Source organism: Crocodylus siamensis, chromosome 5 (assembly GCF_052110815.1).
Source record: "Crocodylus siamensis isolate JL-2025a chromosome 5, ASM5211081v1, whole genome shotgun sequence".
NCBI classification, from domain to species: domain Eukaryota; kingdom Metazoa; phylum Chordata; order Crocodylia; family Crocodylidae; genus Crocodylus; species Crocodylus siamensis.
The window spans coordinates 132,352,572-132,369,160 of record NC_143399.1 but is presented as its reverse complement, the minus strand read 5'-3'; the positions used below and the strand labels follow the sequence as shown (position 1 = coordinate 132,369,160).

Sequence of the window (16,589 nt, the reverse complement as noted above, 5' to 3'; positions counted from 1 at the left end):
ACTTTATTTTCTCTGTACTTCAGTTCCTCCAAGTAGGGAAAGAACAATATTTATTTGTTTCATGGGGTTGTTGTAAGGCTTTACAAACTAAATCCTGTACAACATTTTGAACAAGTACAATAGAAGTGCTAATCATTTCATGTTAGTTTTATTCATAACCTTTTTTTCTTGTTAGATGAAAAGAAAAAAACAGGACATGACTTGGGCCTTACTTTGTTAAATGAAGTTGTTTGTTTAATTACAGTTTTTTGGAGAATAAAACTGATTCAACTCTGTGGGTTCAGAGTGCCTCTGCACTTTGAAGTCCTTCAAAAATGGAGTGTGATAGAGGGTTGCTCAGTCTTGTAGCCCAAGTTGGTCCTATATGTAAACTCAAAGTTACTTTTTCCCAGAAAATAGTGGTTGCAAGAAAATTTTAACTGTTTCATTTACTCCAGGAGGTGAAAATTAAAAACATAAACCAACAGCACAAACCAGATTGTTTTATTACCCAGAGAAATGTATTTATAGGCTTGGATATACTGTGAAGTTCCCTTCACAGTTTCTACCATATCATTACAATGGTAAAAAGTGGTTGAATTTGCCCTGATTCTTCTCCAATGTCAGTATTTGTACCCCATTCTCAGAATAACATTTCAGGATGAACTGGAGGCCACAACTCTCTATGTAGAGGCATTGTTTTTCTGCATTGTCTCCCAGTCACCTATATCACTTCCCACAGTTGCCAGAATAGCTGTAGTGGATCCTGCTCCTGAAAAGAAGTGTACAGTACAGTCATGTTTCCAGGCTTTCATTTTTTTTACCAGCTGCAAAATTCCTAACAAGACCATGGTTCTGATATGCTAGGATGGACAATGCCAAGAGATCTTTCTTCATTCCTTCCTTTTGTCATCTTGCTCTATTTCCATGCATAGATCTCTAATCTCACATATGGCCTTCTACTAGGAACAGGAAGGAAGAATATAATGTTGCATAGACAGCTGACTGTTCCATATGTCTGGGGCAGCCTGGAGGGTATGTGGGACATCAAGAAATGAATGTGGCCATAGCCAGAAGGTCATTCTGCATTAACAATGCACCATGTGCAAACAGTGCAGCTGAGATTAACAAGTGAAGCATTTTTTTCCTCAAGCCTTTTATTATTTTAATTATTTTTTCCTACAGTTTAAAGGAAAAAACATTTCTGATCAAGAGATGGGCTTTCCCTGGCTGTACCTGAAAAACATAATTTAATCTGTTTTTCTCTTTAGTTCTTCTAGAGCCTCAGTTATTTCCCATATCAAGCTTTTTTTTTTCTTTTTGCAAAACAAAACATCACTGTTTACTGCCCACTCAAGGAGACGGGGACAAGCTCTCTATAAGAGACTACCATTATAACAGTTACTGACATCTGCCAGCACTGAGTGAGGAAAAAAGGAACAGCTAATCTTCTCCTTACAGCTGAAATGTTTCATTTCCATGAACAGTTTGAGCTTCATGAATTGAGACACTGGGAACAGTTAAAGATACTGCCTTTTCCTGCAGGATCTCTACTGGTTGCTGAAATCATGAGTGTAACTGGAGACAGACACAAAACATAAGAACAGGATGTTGGGTAGCCTATCCTCTCTTCACTTGTAGAGTGCAGCAAAACAATACTATATTGGACTTTAGGGGCACTACATAATAAAAATAACCTTTTCTTCAAGGTTTCCAATTCCAGCAGCTCTGAAGAAACGGTTGTGTAAAAAAACAAAAAAGCCCATTTCTGCATTGGTAATGCCAATAGCATGCCACAGCTCCATTGATGGTAGAAAGGAGTCCCGCCCTTGATTCTGCAGATTTGATGGTGTCTTCAGCATTTCCTAATTATTCTCAGCTGATTAACATGAGTGAGAAAAAGAAGATGCATCAAAATCATGCATATTATTTTGCTTGTTTTAAGTGGATTCTGTACTATTTTAATTAACTCCATGACTATCAGACAGTCTGTATTGGCTTTCTTTTTCCTGTGTCATATATTAAACACTGAGATAAATCATCATCCATAACAAATATAGGGACTGGACTCATTACAGAGCAGGTAACCATGAGTTATTTAAATTCTGGGTAATTAGATAGTTTAGCTGAAGTTGGGAAATATGAAAAGTTGAATGCATTTCTGTCATAACTGTAAAATATGAAAAAAAAATCAACAGTGCAAGAGGCCTATAGGTCAACTGCAAGCTACAAAAAGCTTTAGGAGCAGTTTTTCAGCTTAAGGGTATGCCTGCCATTACTTTGGAATAATGCTGCAGCTATTTCCAGGTTTCTTATGATCCTAGGCTCTGCAGTGAAGCCAATTACTTATCACAGCACACAAAATAGCTTTAAAAGTGATGTTCCATTTCACTATTGCTACAAGCACTTTTTACATTTCTATAGGCATTTATACCTGTGCTCTGGGAGTGAGGGGGAAGGGTGCTTTAATTAGAGCAATCTGAGAGCCACTCTAATTAAAGCACCCTGAGCATCACGTGTATCAGCGTCCCTGCACTGAAAAATGGAGGCATTTTAACTAAAGCTCATCGAACAAGCTTAAGTTAAAGCACCCCTACTGCCATTTTTTAGCACAGGGTCACTGATACACACGATGCTGGAATCTGCTGTAATTACAGTGCATTGGAGAAGCCTCACTGCACATGTATAGGCTCCCTATGGGCTTCTCTTGAAGATTAGGATCACAGAAAACACAGAGCGCACCTCTGCACATGAATTTGATCTGGGATCAGTTTACTCATGAATAAACTACTCACAAGTAAACGCTCCTGGGCCGGTGTCAACACAAGCAGGGAAGTGGGAGCAGATTTGCTGCTAATGGTAGCAAACTGCTCCCGCTTCCTGGGGCCCTGGAATGGACCCCTACTGCCACCTGGGGGAGCTCTAGGGGGCTGGTAGGGAGCACTGGGCCAGGAGACAGCTGATTTTATTTTCTGTAGATGTCATGCAATATATTTTTATGCTTTATGTTTATAGCTGTGGTTATTTAGGCTATAATGACATACCTGAGCCTACCAACTAGAGCTTCTTACTGACTACTGCTAAATAAAAGGTCCAGAGACAGCACATGTACTGTGGTGTTCTTGAGGTTTCATTCTGTGAACTGTTGTCTCAGTTTGGAGCACATGACTTCAGGAAAGAAATCAGTGCTCCTTGCAGAGATTTTAAGAAACTAATCCCCATTCTTTAGTGATAAAGTTTTCAGCAGCCAGTCCCAAAGGTATACAAGATAGCTCAGCTCCTCGGTTTTAAATATTGCTTCTGCAGTGCCTGATGAGTTAGAAAGTTGGACACTGCTAACTGTATTTATTTAATTTATCCATTTCTGCCTTAGTTTAGAGGACTGAGTTATTCCTTGAACACAAGTTGAAGGAAGGGACATTGAACAAAGTGCATTTATTACATGCAGCATGATTAAGTAAACTGTCCTTCCATAACTATCCAATGGAGTGCAACTTTGATTAGTCCTTAAACTTGTTAGGGTATCATCCCTGTCTTTCAGGATAAATGTATGGGATATGTCAAATTCTTCCCAGTTAAGTGACTAAGAAGGCCAAATCACTCAGCAAAAGCTCAGTTGGTCTAGACTTACCAAGACAATCTTCTGCTCACCCAGATCTAGACTCATCTTACTTCACCATAATTGCTAGCCAGATATGTAATAGTTCCATTTGACTGGAGACACATCCTACATCTGCTATTGTCCTTTTGGGTCAGGCAGAACATTGACTCAACACAGATGGATCATTAAAACAAAGTTTTCTTTAGATTTCATAGACATTTGGGCTGAAAGGGACCCGGGAGGATCATCAAGTCCTGCTCCCTGCCCAGGGGCAGGAAGTCAGCAGGGATCATAGGATCTCAGCAAGATAAACATCCAAAAGTGTCTTGAAGGCATTTCAAGTGGGTGTTCGAACCACCTCTGGCAGCAGTCTATTCTAAACCTCTGGGGCTCAGACAGTAAAGAAGTTCTTCCTTATGTCCAGCATGAAACGGTCGCAGAGGAGTTTGTGACCATTCGACCTTTTGATCCCTTGGGGCACTCTAGTGAACATATGTCCCCCAGATCCTGATGAGCACCCCTGATAAGCTTATAGGTGGCCACCAGATCACCCCTGAGCCTGCACTTTTCCAGGCTGAAGAGTCCCATGACTCTCAGCCTCTCATCATAAAGTCCGTTTTCCTGACCTCTGATCATGTGCGTGGCTCTTCTCTGGACTCTCTCAAGCTTTTCCACATCCTTTTTGAATTGTGGAGCCCAAAGCTGGATGCAGTACTCCAGCTGTGGCCTCACCAAGGCCGAGTACAACAGGAGAATGACATCCTGGGATTTGCTTGAGAAGCATCTATGGATGCAAGCCAGTGTTTTGCTTACTTTACTAGCCTCAGCATCACATTGAAGGCTCATGTTCATCTTGTGGTCAGTCATGACCCCAAGTCTCTTTCATCTGTAGTGCTAACCAGCGCAACACTGCCGAGCCTATAAGCATGCTGCAGGTTTTTCCTCCCAAGGTGGAGAACCTTGCATTTTTTGGTGTTAAATAGCATCAGGTTCTCATCCATCCTTTTGCTGAGCCTGTCCAGATCAGCCAGGATCACCCACCTGTCTTCTGGTGTGGATGCTTTAACCCAAAGTTTGGTGTCATCAGTGAACTTGGCCAGTCTGCTTCTGACTCCAATGTCCACATCATTAATGAAGATGTTGAACAATATGGGTCCAAGGACAGAGCCTTGGGGGACCCCAGTGGTCACAGGGCACCATGATGATTGACTTCCATTAACAACCACCCTCTGGGTCCTACTGCAGAGCCAGTTCCCCAGCTAGTGGACTGTGGTGAGGTCAAGGCTGCAGTTAGCCAGTTTTGCCAAGAGGTGCTCATGGGATACCAGGTCGAAGGCTTTTTTAAAGTCAAGATATATAACATCAATCTCTTCCCCTTTGTCCAGGTGATAGGTCATCTGGTCATAAGAGGAAATGAGATTGGTCAAGCAAGACCTACCAGCAACAAACCTATGCTGGCTATCCCTCAGGATATTGCCATCAGCTATCCTGTATAGGATGGCCTCTTTGATAATCTTTTCCAAGACCTTCCCCAGGATAGAGGTCAGGCTGATGGGTCTGTAGTCTGCCGGATCCACCTTCCTCCCTTTTTTGAAGATAGGCACCGCATTGACTTTCTTCCAATCGTCAGGCACTTCACCAGAGCACCAGGAGTTCTCTAAGATCTGTGCCAGGGGCTGAGCTATGATGCATGCCAGTTCCTTGAGTACCCTTGGGTGTAAACTGTCAGGGCCATCTGACTTGAAGGTATCCAGCCTCTCAAGGTGTTCCTTCAATAGGTCATCTTTGATGGATGGTAAGGAATCTCCCTCAGCTGGGCCGCCCTGTCCCATAGTGGGCAGGGTTGTCCCATGGGACTGGTGAAAAACTGATGCAAAGTACCAATTTAGCAAGTTTGCTTTTTCCTGGGCATCGGTTGTCAGTTGTCCCATCTGGTTTAGCAGGGGTCCAGTGTTGCTCTTCCTTTTCCTCTGGGTCCCCACATTTCTTAAAAAAGGACTTTTTTATTGTCCTTGATATTTGTAGCTAGCTGTAGTTCCATCGCAGCCTTGGCTTTTTCTGGTTTGCTCTCTGCAGGTCCAGACCAGATCAAAGTATTCCTCCTTGGTGGTGGTTCCAGTCCTCCATAATTTGTAGGTCTTCCTTCTAAGATGCAGGAGGTCCACTAGTTCCCTGGAGAGCCAAGGGTGCTGCTGTGCCCTTTTGGTGCCTTTCCTCCAAGATGGGATAGACTTTGCTTGTGCATCCAGGATCACTCCCTTGAGGAGCAACCACTTGTCCTGAACTCCCCTCCCCTTTGGGTTGTGGCCCTTTAGGGCCTCACCAACAAGCCGGCTGAGCTTGTCAAAGTCAGCTTTCTTGAAGTTGAGAACTTCTGTATTACTGACTGACTTGCCAGCTTTATGACAGATGGTGAAGGTGATCAACTCGTGGTCACTGTCACCCAGCTTCCCTTCAATCATTAGGTCGCTGATTAGGTTGTCCCCAGTTGCTAGTACCAGGTCGAGCAGCGCTTTACCTCGTGTCAGCCCATAGACTTCCTGTGTCAGATAGAGGTCATCCATGCACGAGAGAAAGCTTTGCGCCCGCTCAGATTTGGCTGAGCGCTCCTCCCACGAGATGTCTGGGTAGTTAAAGTCTCCCGTAACAACCATACACTGGGAGTGCGTGGCCTCAGCCATTTCCTTAGCAAACTTCTGTCAAGATCTTAACCTTGGGTAGGGGGTCTGTAGTAGACTCCCACCATAGTATCTCCTGTGCGGTGTTCCCCATGGATTTTAACCCAAAGGGTCCCAAGTCCACCATGGGTGTAAATGTCAGCTTGCAGGGATGCATAGCGTTTCTTGACATAGAGAGCTACACTCCCACCCCTTTTGTCTACTCGATCCCTCCTGTACAGGGGATAGCCATCTATACCTGTGGCCCAGTCATGGGTGGAGTCCCACCAGGTCTCTGTTATCCCTATGACATCATAGTTATTTGCATTTAGCAGGAGGACAAGTCCCTCCTGTTTGTTCCCCAAGCTCCTGGCATTTGTGTATAGGCAAGCAAGTGTCTCCTTGGGGGCCCTTTCCTTGCCTATAGCTCTCAACTACCCCAGCGCTTTTGTTAGTTACAGCAATGGAGATAAGAGGTAACTCTCAAAGTAGAGACGTATAGGAAGATAATGCACCACCTCCTTCATGAACAGGGTGGGATTCATCCTAAAGCCTAGACATAGTTAAGATGCTCCATCCCTCATCCTGCTATGTAACAGGATGAGGACTCTAAACTAGTGAGGGGCAAGCAGTTTGCCTACATTACACAGCATTCTACTTTGCTCCTGGACTCCACAAGACTAGCTTTTTCTGTCTGATTCTAGGATTGGGTCCTAAGGTAAAGAACTTCTGAGCTTGTCAGGTTTAGAAGACTTTATTAAAAGGGAACTTACTTTTCTGATCTCTGCATGCTCAGCTCACTTGTAGTAATCCATTCTGTTCCAAAGCAATTTAAAAAAGTCAAGAATTTGTTTGATTGTATTTACAAAGTACATTACGTGAACTGTTTCATCAAGGACCAGCTGCAAGTCTTCAGGCATTGTCTTTGGAGAAAAAGCTTGGTAGCTGATGAATGGTTGAAGCCACTATGCAAGAAGTACAATATGTTTCCCTTGTTTGATCAAATTTGTATTCTTAAGTTACTACCCTGACCTCTCTTGTGTAAACTGAAATACACTTTCCCCTTTGAAAGCAAGGTTCTGTGTCTGCTTCCTATAATTATCCTTTTGTTTTGAGTCCCAGTACAGCTTACAAAACAGGAAATCTTCAGTAGCACACTGTAACCTCACAAGTGACAAGCTTTGCAGAATTAGTGACCATGATTTGAAAGCTGTTGGTCTTACATTTCCCTGGCCACTTCATCAGCATAGTGAGAGAGACTGTTATTTGAAAATGGTAGTCACACCTGTCCCTGTAATTTTTAAAATAACATCTATAATGTTGGGAAGAAGAATGTTTTTGCAATAGTTGGCATCTTACACTGCTGTATAACTCATAGAGGTACAAATACAATGGCCAAAGTGTATTTTTGTTCATGTTGCCAGTTTAAGGAATCCAGTCTTGATTTTTCAGGCTTCAAGTTTTCTTCAGAAAATATTCTCCGCTCTGGTTTTTACTGATTGCTGTTTGATTCAACACCACTGCACATAGTGCACAGAGCGATAGTGAGAATAGGATACTTACAAAGTTCTTGTGAAATTTAGAAATCAATATTAAAAAATCATATGTCATTGATTTTTTCATTGTGTTTCTGTATTAGAAGAGCCTACCACTGTTCTTTTTACAAAAGGATCCACTTTTCTGTCTTTGGGCAGAATGGAGCTCCAACTAGGCTGTGAATGCAACTCTCATTTGTAATTCAGACGTGTTGTAGGGCCTGGATGATTAAAGCCAAATGCTAGGCATTTCAGTTCAGCAGTTTAGTTTGTCATGGTCTGTACTCATGGATATTGACACTATGTCACTTGTAATTAGTAATCATTTTTAATGAAACAGCATTTATGTGTATCATCCCTGAAGAAATGGCATCTACAAAACATTACCAAAATATTCACATCACTTGTTTTAAAGGTCAAAGTTGTAATCCGATTACCATCTACATATCAACAACTGCTGAGAACAAATGCAAAAATGGGTGAGACGGGTATATTAAAAGAATATATATGAATAATTGATTGAGGCATTTTTAATACAAACCGGATCCCTGTGATTAATTATATAAAAGCCATAAATGGCAACAATATTTACAGACTGAATTGTTCCCTGACTGACACTTTAAAAGGTTACCGAGAGAGTAGTATTGTGTGCAAACACAAACATCAAAAACATAAGTATGCAAGCTGAAGGTCTTGCTTCAGGCTTTGCAAGTATTACTGTCATCTCCCCTCTTTGGATAAACATCTGCTCATTCCATACATTAAGTGTAGATATATTAATCAGTACCTAGCAAAATGTTTGTGAAGTTTATCGCTATTACCATGATAGCACGTCACTGACATAGTTGGTGTCCAAGTATATTCTGGATGTAGTAGAGGACAAAGAATAGTTTCCAGAAAACTGAGTTGTGATATTTTTCTAATGAAGCCTCATTATAGTATAAGTGAGACAGTGCCATTGCTTTCCCAGCGGACATACTCTTACCATCTTCGTAGAAGGATTAAGACGTTGGACTTTCTCAGTGCCCATGTTCAGATATTTTTAATCTACACAGATAGAATCTGTAGCCTGCTATACCCTGGGATTGAACTCCGATGCTCTAGTCAACTGTTCCATTGTAACAGAGGCCCCTAACTCCTGTTACTTTAAGAAAGAGAAAGAAGCATTATAACACTGCAGTTTAATGCAGGGAGCAGAATTAGGGCTAGCTGCAAAAAGGTCCTAAGGAAAGACTATGACAGGGGCTACAAGGTTGCAAGCAACTCTTAAGGGCAACTCCTAAGAGCGAATTCACACATATAGAACCTGCATAAAGTGAGGGAAACCTGTAGCTGAAGAGCAGCTGAGCAGGCTGCAGCAGAGAGGAGCAGGCTAATTAGTGGGCTATCCCTGGGCCTGATTGTGGAGACCATCATCTGATTGGAAGGAGTAGAGCTTTGCTCCTGAGCCAGGAAAAGCAGTCTAGCTCTGGACTCTAAAAAGAGAAGAGCTCCTGGGAACACAGGCTGCTAAAGAGTGGTACACAGGCAAACACAGACTGGAGAGCTGGAGGGAGCTAGATGATAGTGGGTTGGGAATTGTCTGTGAGACAGACACACAGAAGAGAAGCACAGTGGGTGCCATTTTGTGGCCTGAGATGAGTCTCCCAGTTGTGAGGGCTCATGAAGGGGAGCACAGGAGAGCCTGGAAGGGAAGTAAGGTGAATCGAGGAGAAAAGGCCCAGTAAAATTAGGTGGGGCTCACAGGAGTGTTGGAAATATTATTAGAAACGTATAATGAATAGAGTGTTGTTACAACTGCACAGTTTGCATCTCGTACCTGATAAGAAGAAACACCACCAAGGACATTCCCCCCTCTCTTGGCCAATTTACTATCTTTTTCTTATACTAAATCACTCTCTTTTCTTCTCCCCCTGACAATTCACATGCAGATTACAGAAGCTGGAATCCAACTGACTGTGTCCTTGAAAGGGTGGGGATTTCAACTCTTGGTGACCTAGAGAGCTTTCTGAGCATGCGTAATTAGCTGATGCATATATGCCTATCCACCCCGCATACTTAAGTAGTTAATTATAATGCACATGCGACGGATGACGTGACGTAATCACATGTATGTTTGTATGAACCGGAAATGAGTTGTAAGAGTTCCTGCTTCTGCACACGTGCCCAGGAGGAAAGAGATAAAAGCCAGCTAAGAGTTTTCCTCGGCGGCAGAGTAATCTGAGATTTTCTGTCTCTGCTCTGACCCCATTTGCAAATACACCTTTTGTTCTGCTAATAGTGTGTGTCTGAGAGTTCTTCGCCTCCCGAGAAACGAACCGCAACATTTTTGCAACAGGAGGCTCCATGAACTGAGCGGAGGGGTGAGCAAGCCCAACAGACTAAACAAATGGGCTAGTGAGAGAGCCCATACTAAAGACAGTCAATCTAAAGAAAGGGCTAGAGACAAGAGTGACTGGTCAGTAGGCGGAACTGCAGTTCTGGGATGGACCAGAAGCCCCAGGAAAAGATTCATAGGTCAAAACAGGGCTAGAGGAATAGGGAAGCTCTCAAAAGGCTACCAGTAAGGTGCACACCCAAGAGAGAGAAAGAGAGAGACCAGGAGAGTAAATTGGCTGAGACCAGCCATAAACAGCAGTGCTTTGCTCAAGAAGTCGAGTACAGAGATCAGGTGAAAATGAGGCAGAGTGCATCACCTAAGGTTTACTCTGGTATTCTGAGGGTAGCCTAAATCTTGTATTCATTTCCCATCAAAGTGTGGGAGGCAGGGGAGCAGGGTGGTACCATGAGAGGGAAGAGTGAGAAGAATGAGCTAAGTGCTAACACTAGGGGGTACCACAGCCATGGTTTGGAGGTGGAGCCCATTATAACAAAGCTACCTTATGCGACTCCCTTCTCGTAAGCACAGTGAAAAAAAGGGATCTTGGAGTCACTATTGATTCGAAAATGAACATGAGCCGCCAGATGCATCACAAGACCTCTGTGCAACACTGGGTGCTGCACTTCAGGAGAGATGTGGACAGCATTGAGAGGATCCACAGGAGGACCACTTGCATGATCCAGGGATAGCAGAGCAGATCCTACGAGGAGAGGCTGTGGGACCTGAACCTATTCAGCCTTCACAAGAGAAGGCTGAGAGGGGACCTGGTGGCCATCTATAAACTCACCGGGGGTGGGGGGGGAGGGGGGAACCAGCAGGGAATGGGTGAAACCCTGCTCCCCTGAGCACCTCCCAGAGCTGTCTGAGAGTAGGTTCAGGCTGGACATTAGAAGGCACTACTTCACTTCATACCGGGCACCATATCTCCCTGATCCCCCTTCGGGTGTGGTCCCCCCACCGAGACCTTCAGCTCATCTAGCCCTGGCCCACCTCCAGGCCAGTCAGGACCCCAGGCCCTCAGCTCTTGGGCATCCCTCACAGTGGGCCCCTGGCCCTTCAACCCTTCTGGTCCTGGCCCCACCATGGGCCAGTCAGGGGAAACTTAGACAGGCTTGAGTCTATGGCCCTTTTCTCTTCTTTATGGGGTCCACCTTCCCAACCCTCCAACAAGGGGTACTCCCACCCAGTCATGGGGGCTAGGGGTTAAGGCACCCCAACCTGCCTTTCACCCACCTGGCATTTCCTGGGGGCTTCTGCACCACTGAGAGCCCCACCAGGCCTCCCACTCCTGGCAGGGTGCAGTTTTAGGTCATGCCCAGGACCAAAGAGCCTCCTTACCATCCCCTACAGCTCATCCCTTACCTCCAGACAATAGCAGCAGCCCTCTGACCAGGCAGTGTTGTTGCCTGGCCCTCAGCAGCAGAACTACTCTGTTTATATGGGCAGCCCTGAATCTAAAATGGCTTCCCACATCAGGTACCTGCTGTCTGCTGCCTTCTGGCCCTTAAATTGGCAGGCACCAACAGTGCCCTGCCACACATGGATTGTTTTGAGTGATATCTGTTGATGCATGATTTTTTCTTAGGAATATCTTTGAAATGTTTCTCTCCGTCTTCCTTAATGTGGAGATAAATAAGTTGGAAAGGAAGTGACTGATAGGACTTAATTGATAAGCATACTAAACCATCTGTTGACAAGGACAATGGGACAGCATTGGTCCCATTCACACACCTATGAGTTATGTGGGAGACAGTCCTTATATTTTTTTACCTCCTGTCACGTTCACATCACTGCAGCAGCCTGTTTACAGAAGGAGGTCATGTTCCAAGGCTTACATAGAGCAACCATCTCTTAAATTCACCCTTGATTCCAAAAGGGGGTGTCTGTTTACTAAGAGATGGCATGGTATGGTTTCTCCCACCTTTACAGCCACTACTTTCTAACCATGCAGACAGACTTTGCCTTTTCTAAAGAACATGAACTAGTCACAGCTCTTGACATGGCAAGTTCCCAGTACATAAGGCAACGTGTCAGAGACCTCGAATGAGGGATTCAAATAAATATTATCCCCATAGGATTATATCCCATCACTTCAAGCTTCCTTTAGTGAAACGACCTTTTCTATGCTTTCAGCCCCATAATTATTTCTGATGCAGTTACATTTCTAAATTAAGAGTGATTGCGACTAAATGTTGGTAACTAAAAATGTTACTAAAATGAAGACAACTCTCAAAATGTTATATCTGTGAGAGGTACAACAGTGGCTGTAAAGAATGTACATAGAGAGAGCAAAGAGGCATATAGCCACACAAACATCTAGATGATCCATTTATGTTTGTTGTACGGAGACACAGACTCGCATTCTTAGTGGTAAGATTTATGTTGTAATCACACTAAGTAATAATAAGCTATCAGGTGAAAGATAATGACTTATTGGTAATTTAGATTGCAGATAAAGCACAGTGATACAATGCATCATTACTATCTAAGTACATACAGCCTACGTGGAACTTCCTAAGATCAGTTTAATTACCCCAGTATATGTACACTTGTCTTCAGATCTCTTCATAGTGATGGCTCTTTCTTTGGGTGGAATTAGAGCCATGTCCTTTCTCTACCTGCTGCTTGTTTCCCATGTATATTCACATTTTCTCTTTGTCAATACGCACTGCATGACCCAATGCACCTACATGTGTCACATCTAGCCCCACAGGCTGGGATGAAATGATAGTTGTCCTGTGACTATAACTGTAATATAGTTATCTTTTAAGATTCCACTTACAAGTACTGTCTTTGGAATGACCTGGACAGTGGACAACTGCGATTTCTTTGGGTAACAGGATAGCGTTCAGAAGATTGTTGAATTCTGAGGCATTAGCAATTGAGCATTCATTTGAGGTGAGGAATCCTCGTTGCTTCCATAGCTGGCCGGTTGCATGACAAATACTAAACGCATATCGGGAGTCAGTAAAAAGGGTCACTGAATAGTTTGTGGTAAGTTCACATGCTCTCTGCAAGGCAATAAGTTCTGCAGCTTGGGCACTGGTACCTGGTGCAAGGGGCTTGGTTTCCCAAACCCACTGAACTGTGGTTACTGCATACCCTGCATGTCTTGTACCTTTAATGACTGATGATGATTCGTCAGTAAAGAGAACATAGTCTGGGTTATGCAAGGGTTGATTTTTAAGGTCACTCCGGGGTTTTTCTACATGCTCAACCAATTTACAGCAATCATGATGTGGTTGTCTTTCATCTGCCTTTTTTGGACAGGAAATACTGGGGTACTGACAGGGGTTGGCCTGGCTTTGTTTGGATACTGACTGGGGTAGCAGATTTAAGGAGTCCTACTGCTGTGGGGGTCCATCCCCACAGTGATTCGGGCAAAGTTCGGAGATCTTCGGGGAGGGAAGGGCATTCAGACTCATTAAGTATGGCCTGAAAGGCCAAGAGGTTAGTGCTGGGGACAGTAATTTGGATTCTGTTTGGGCTACACTGCAAGGTGGCATTGAGCTTGCAGAGCAGGTCTTTCTCTAATAAGTTAACAGGTGATCCATTTGAGAGTAAGAAGGTATGCTCAGTTGTTAAGGGTCCAATGGTGACCTTTGTGGGAACACTGTACGGGATGCTAAAGGGTTTTTCCTGATACTCTTACCACTCGTTCAGTTTTAGCTACTTTTAATTTAGCCTGACTTGGGGAGACACCCAGTGAAGAAAGATCTGCTCCAGTATCAATTAAACATTTGTATATCTGACCCTGGACTTCTAGGTTAATATATGGTTCAGAGGACAGACACTCTAGTTTATGTGATGTTTTGTTAGAATCCCCAAGGTTCATCTCATGGAAGAGCCCTCCCTTATGTCAATCCTCAAGTTCAGGCGACTCTTCCAGGTATTGTTGGTAGTGGTCAATTTTGGGCAGGGCAGGCATGTGGGAAGCGTTAAATGGTGCAGGGACCCCCTGTGGATGGACCAGGCAATCTTGCTTCCAGTGTCCTCTTTGCTTGCAATAATTACAGGTATCATCTGATTGAGGTCCCCTGGTTGGTTGGTTAAATAGTTGGGGAGACCAAGTACGGGGTCTGTCTCATTCCCACCCTCTCCTTCAGCCTTGACTGTAGCCTTGCTGGGGGGGCGGTGCTTGAAGGTGTTGAGTGAGGGCAGCTGCTAACATATTTACTTCCTTTGGTTTCAGCTTTAATTTTTCTTGTTTCTGGACCTCAGGGCATCGGTCAAAGACATAGGTAGCCAGGTAGACTAGCTGGGGAAGCATCTGGTGGTTCAATCAGGATGGTGTTTAGTGATATATTACCTTATATCATCAGTCGCTTGACCAACAAATGTGGAATTTACTACCGTTTGGTTGGTAAGACTGCTAGGGTTGAAATCACCACTGTGTCTGTTCATAGTGCTCAGGAGCTTTTGACAATAATTGTTTGGGGGTTCAGTTGGTCTCTGTTTAATAGCCTGGACTTTGGTCCAGTCTACTCTTTTCTTTTTTTTTTTAATTCTTTTAGGAGGGATTGTCAGGGATGTTGCAAATGCAACAGGTTATTAGGGTCCTGTTGTTCCTCATTCAGATCTCACTCAGGATCTTGAACTGGCCAATCAGTTCTATTCCGTCCTGGATCTTCTAACACTCATTGATTCCCTTGGTTTATAATTTCTGCTCTCTCTTCTTTGCTGAGAAGAACATCTAGAAGTTGATTTATATCTGTCCATGTAGGGTTGTGGGTGTTAATTATGGTTTCTATCCTGCGTCTCACTGACTCTGGGTCATCTCTGAACTTGGGAGTGTTAGTTTGCCACAGGATGAGGTTTTGAGGATTGAATGGAACATGTGTATAGGGATATTGCATTCCATCTTGAGTGGCAATAGGGTACTGACGCAGTGAAGCTAGGCAAGCAAGCAACTGATTCTTTGTTTGACCCCGTGTGTGTGTCGACACAGGGGAGGAACTTCCTGTTTCATCATCAGAGGAATGTTCACCTGAAGCAGCGGATGTGGGGGTCAGGGGCGTGACTGGCTCTGGGAGTGGTGGTGGTCCTGCTGGGCACCATTCATCTTCCTCTGACCTAGGGGCAGTTGGAGCATATGGAGGTGGCAGAGTTTCAGAGGGGTTTTTGGGACTAGCCTGGAGTGAAGCCAGGCGTCAGACCCCATCTTTAGAGGAGCCCAAGCGACCTTTTTCTATTTTGCTTGCAGCATTTGCCCAGACATACCAGTAATCCATCTGACAGGGGTGAGGATCTTCCAGAGATCCTCTGAGGTACCTCAAAGTTTCTTGGTCAAAAGAAGCAAGACTAGGCCCCTGTCAGCTTGGATCCTCGTAAGTATATCCAGGCCAGACAGTTGTGGATAGTTGGATTAATTTAAGCTTTTTAACCAGACCAATTCCCGGGATTTTAGCCCAACCAGAAAGGACAATTCCAAGGGGACTTCCCGGTGGGACAGGGACAGATCTCATCTGTCCCATGCTGTCTCCCTTGGCAGGGTACCCCTTTGCCTTTAAACCAGAATACTAGAGTCAACTCACAGACCTGACCAGTGCCTCAAACAGGAAAGGAGACTTATCAAAGAGACAAGATAAGATTAGAGATCGGTTCCTCTGTGTGCGAATGGAGACAAAAATTGCGCCACACAGCTTTGCTGGCCCAAAAGGGTCAGATGGACAACGCTCTATGGTTGCCTGTGTCACCAGAATGAGGAACCGGGAGAAGACAGGTCTAAGACAAGATACACAGACAGACAGATAAACAAAATCAACTAGCTAGCAATTTCACATGTGACCAATATGTTGCCTGAGAAGCACCATACTCAGGGTGTCTAGCAGACACTCCTATCCTTTAAAAGTTTGGGATTACCTTACCTCCGACTCAGGGCCGCCCGCTCCCTTGACAAGGACACTGAGGGGAAACTTACTTTTGTTTGCTGGCTGGACATTGTTATGGGGCAGTGGCACCGGTCTGGAGAGGTAGGGTCTGTGGCGGGCACGTAGGGGGCGCTCCTGCATTGAACTGCCCACCTCCCTGCGCCCGACCACCTTCCAGACTCCGAATGCCTCCCTAGGGGCGCCTTATGCTTGGCCGACCTCTCTCCTGGAGCACACTCGCTAGCCTGGGGGTAACGTCGCTGCCACCACCCCGAGAAGGGACTGCCTCAGCCCTGTGTCCTCGGGGAAACACAGGCCTAATAGTCCGACGGGTACTTGACCCGGTACAGGCACTTGGGGCACTTCCCCAAGTCAAGGGGGCAAAAAATAAAGTCTCCCCTAGTCCACAGACCTAAGGGGTCTCTTAGGCATAATTTAGACCCACCCCTCAATAAGTCTCCCACACTAGTCAAAAAGGAGAACTTTATTGATTACAGGGTGTAGGGTAAACTAGGGTACAGGGTTGAGCAATTTCTTAGAAATCCTAAAGAGCAAACAGTGTGCCTG

General features: G+C 44.5%; 1 protein-coding gene and 1 long non-coding RNA gene across 3 annotated transcripts in view; one reads left to right on the top strand and one right to left on the bottom strand.

Annotated features, from left to right (window-relative positions):
- CDCP1 (CUB domain containing protein 1) overlaps positions 1-16,589 on the top strand; it is a 155,610-nt gene that overhangs the window by 33,043 nt on the left and 105,978 nt on the right. The window lies entirely within an intron of this gene.
- Positions 1-16,589, bottom strand: part of LOC149864595 (uncharacterized) — an 85,395-nt gene that overhangs the window by 68,631 nt on the left and 175 nt on the right. The window lies entirely within an intron of this gene.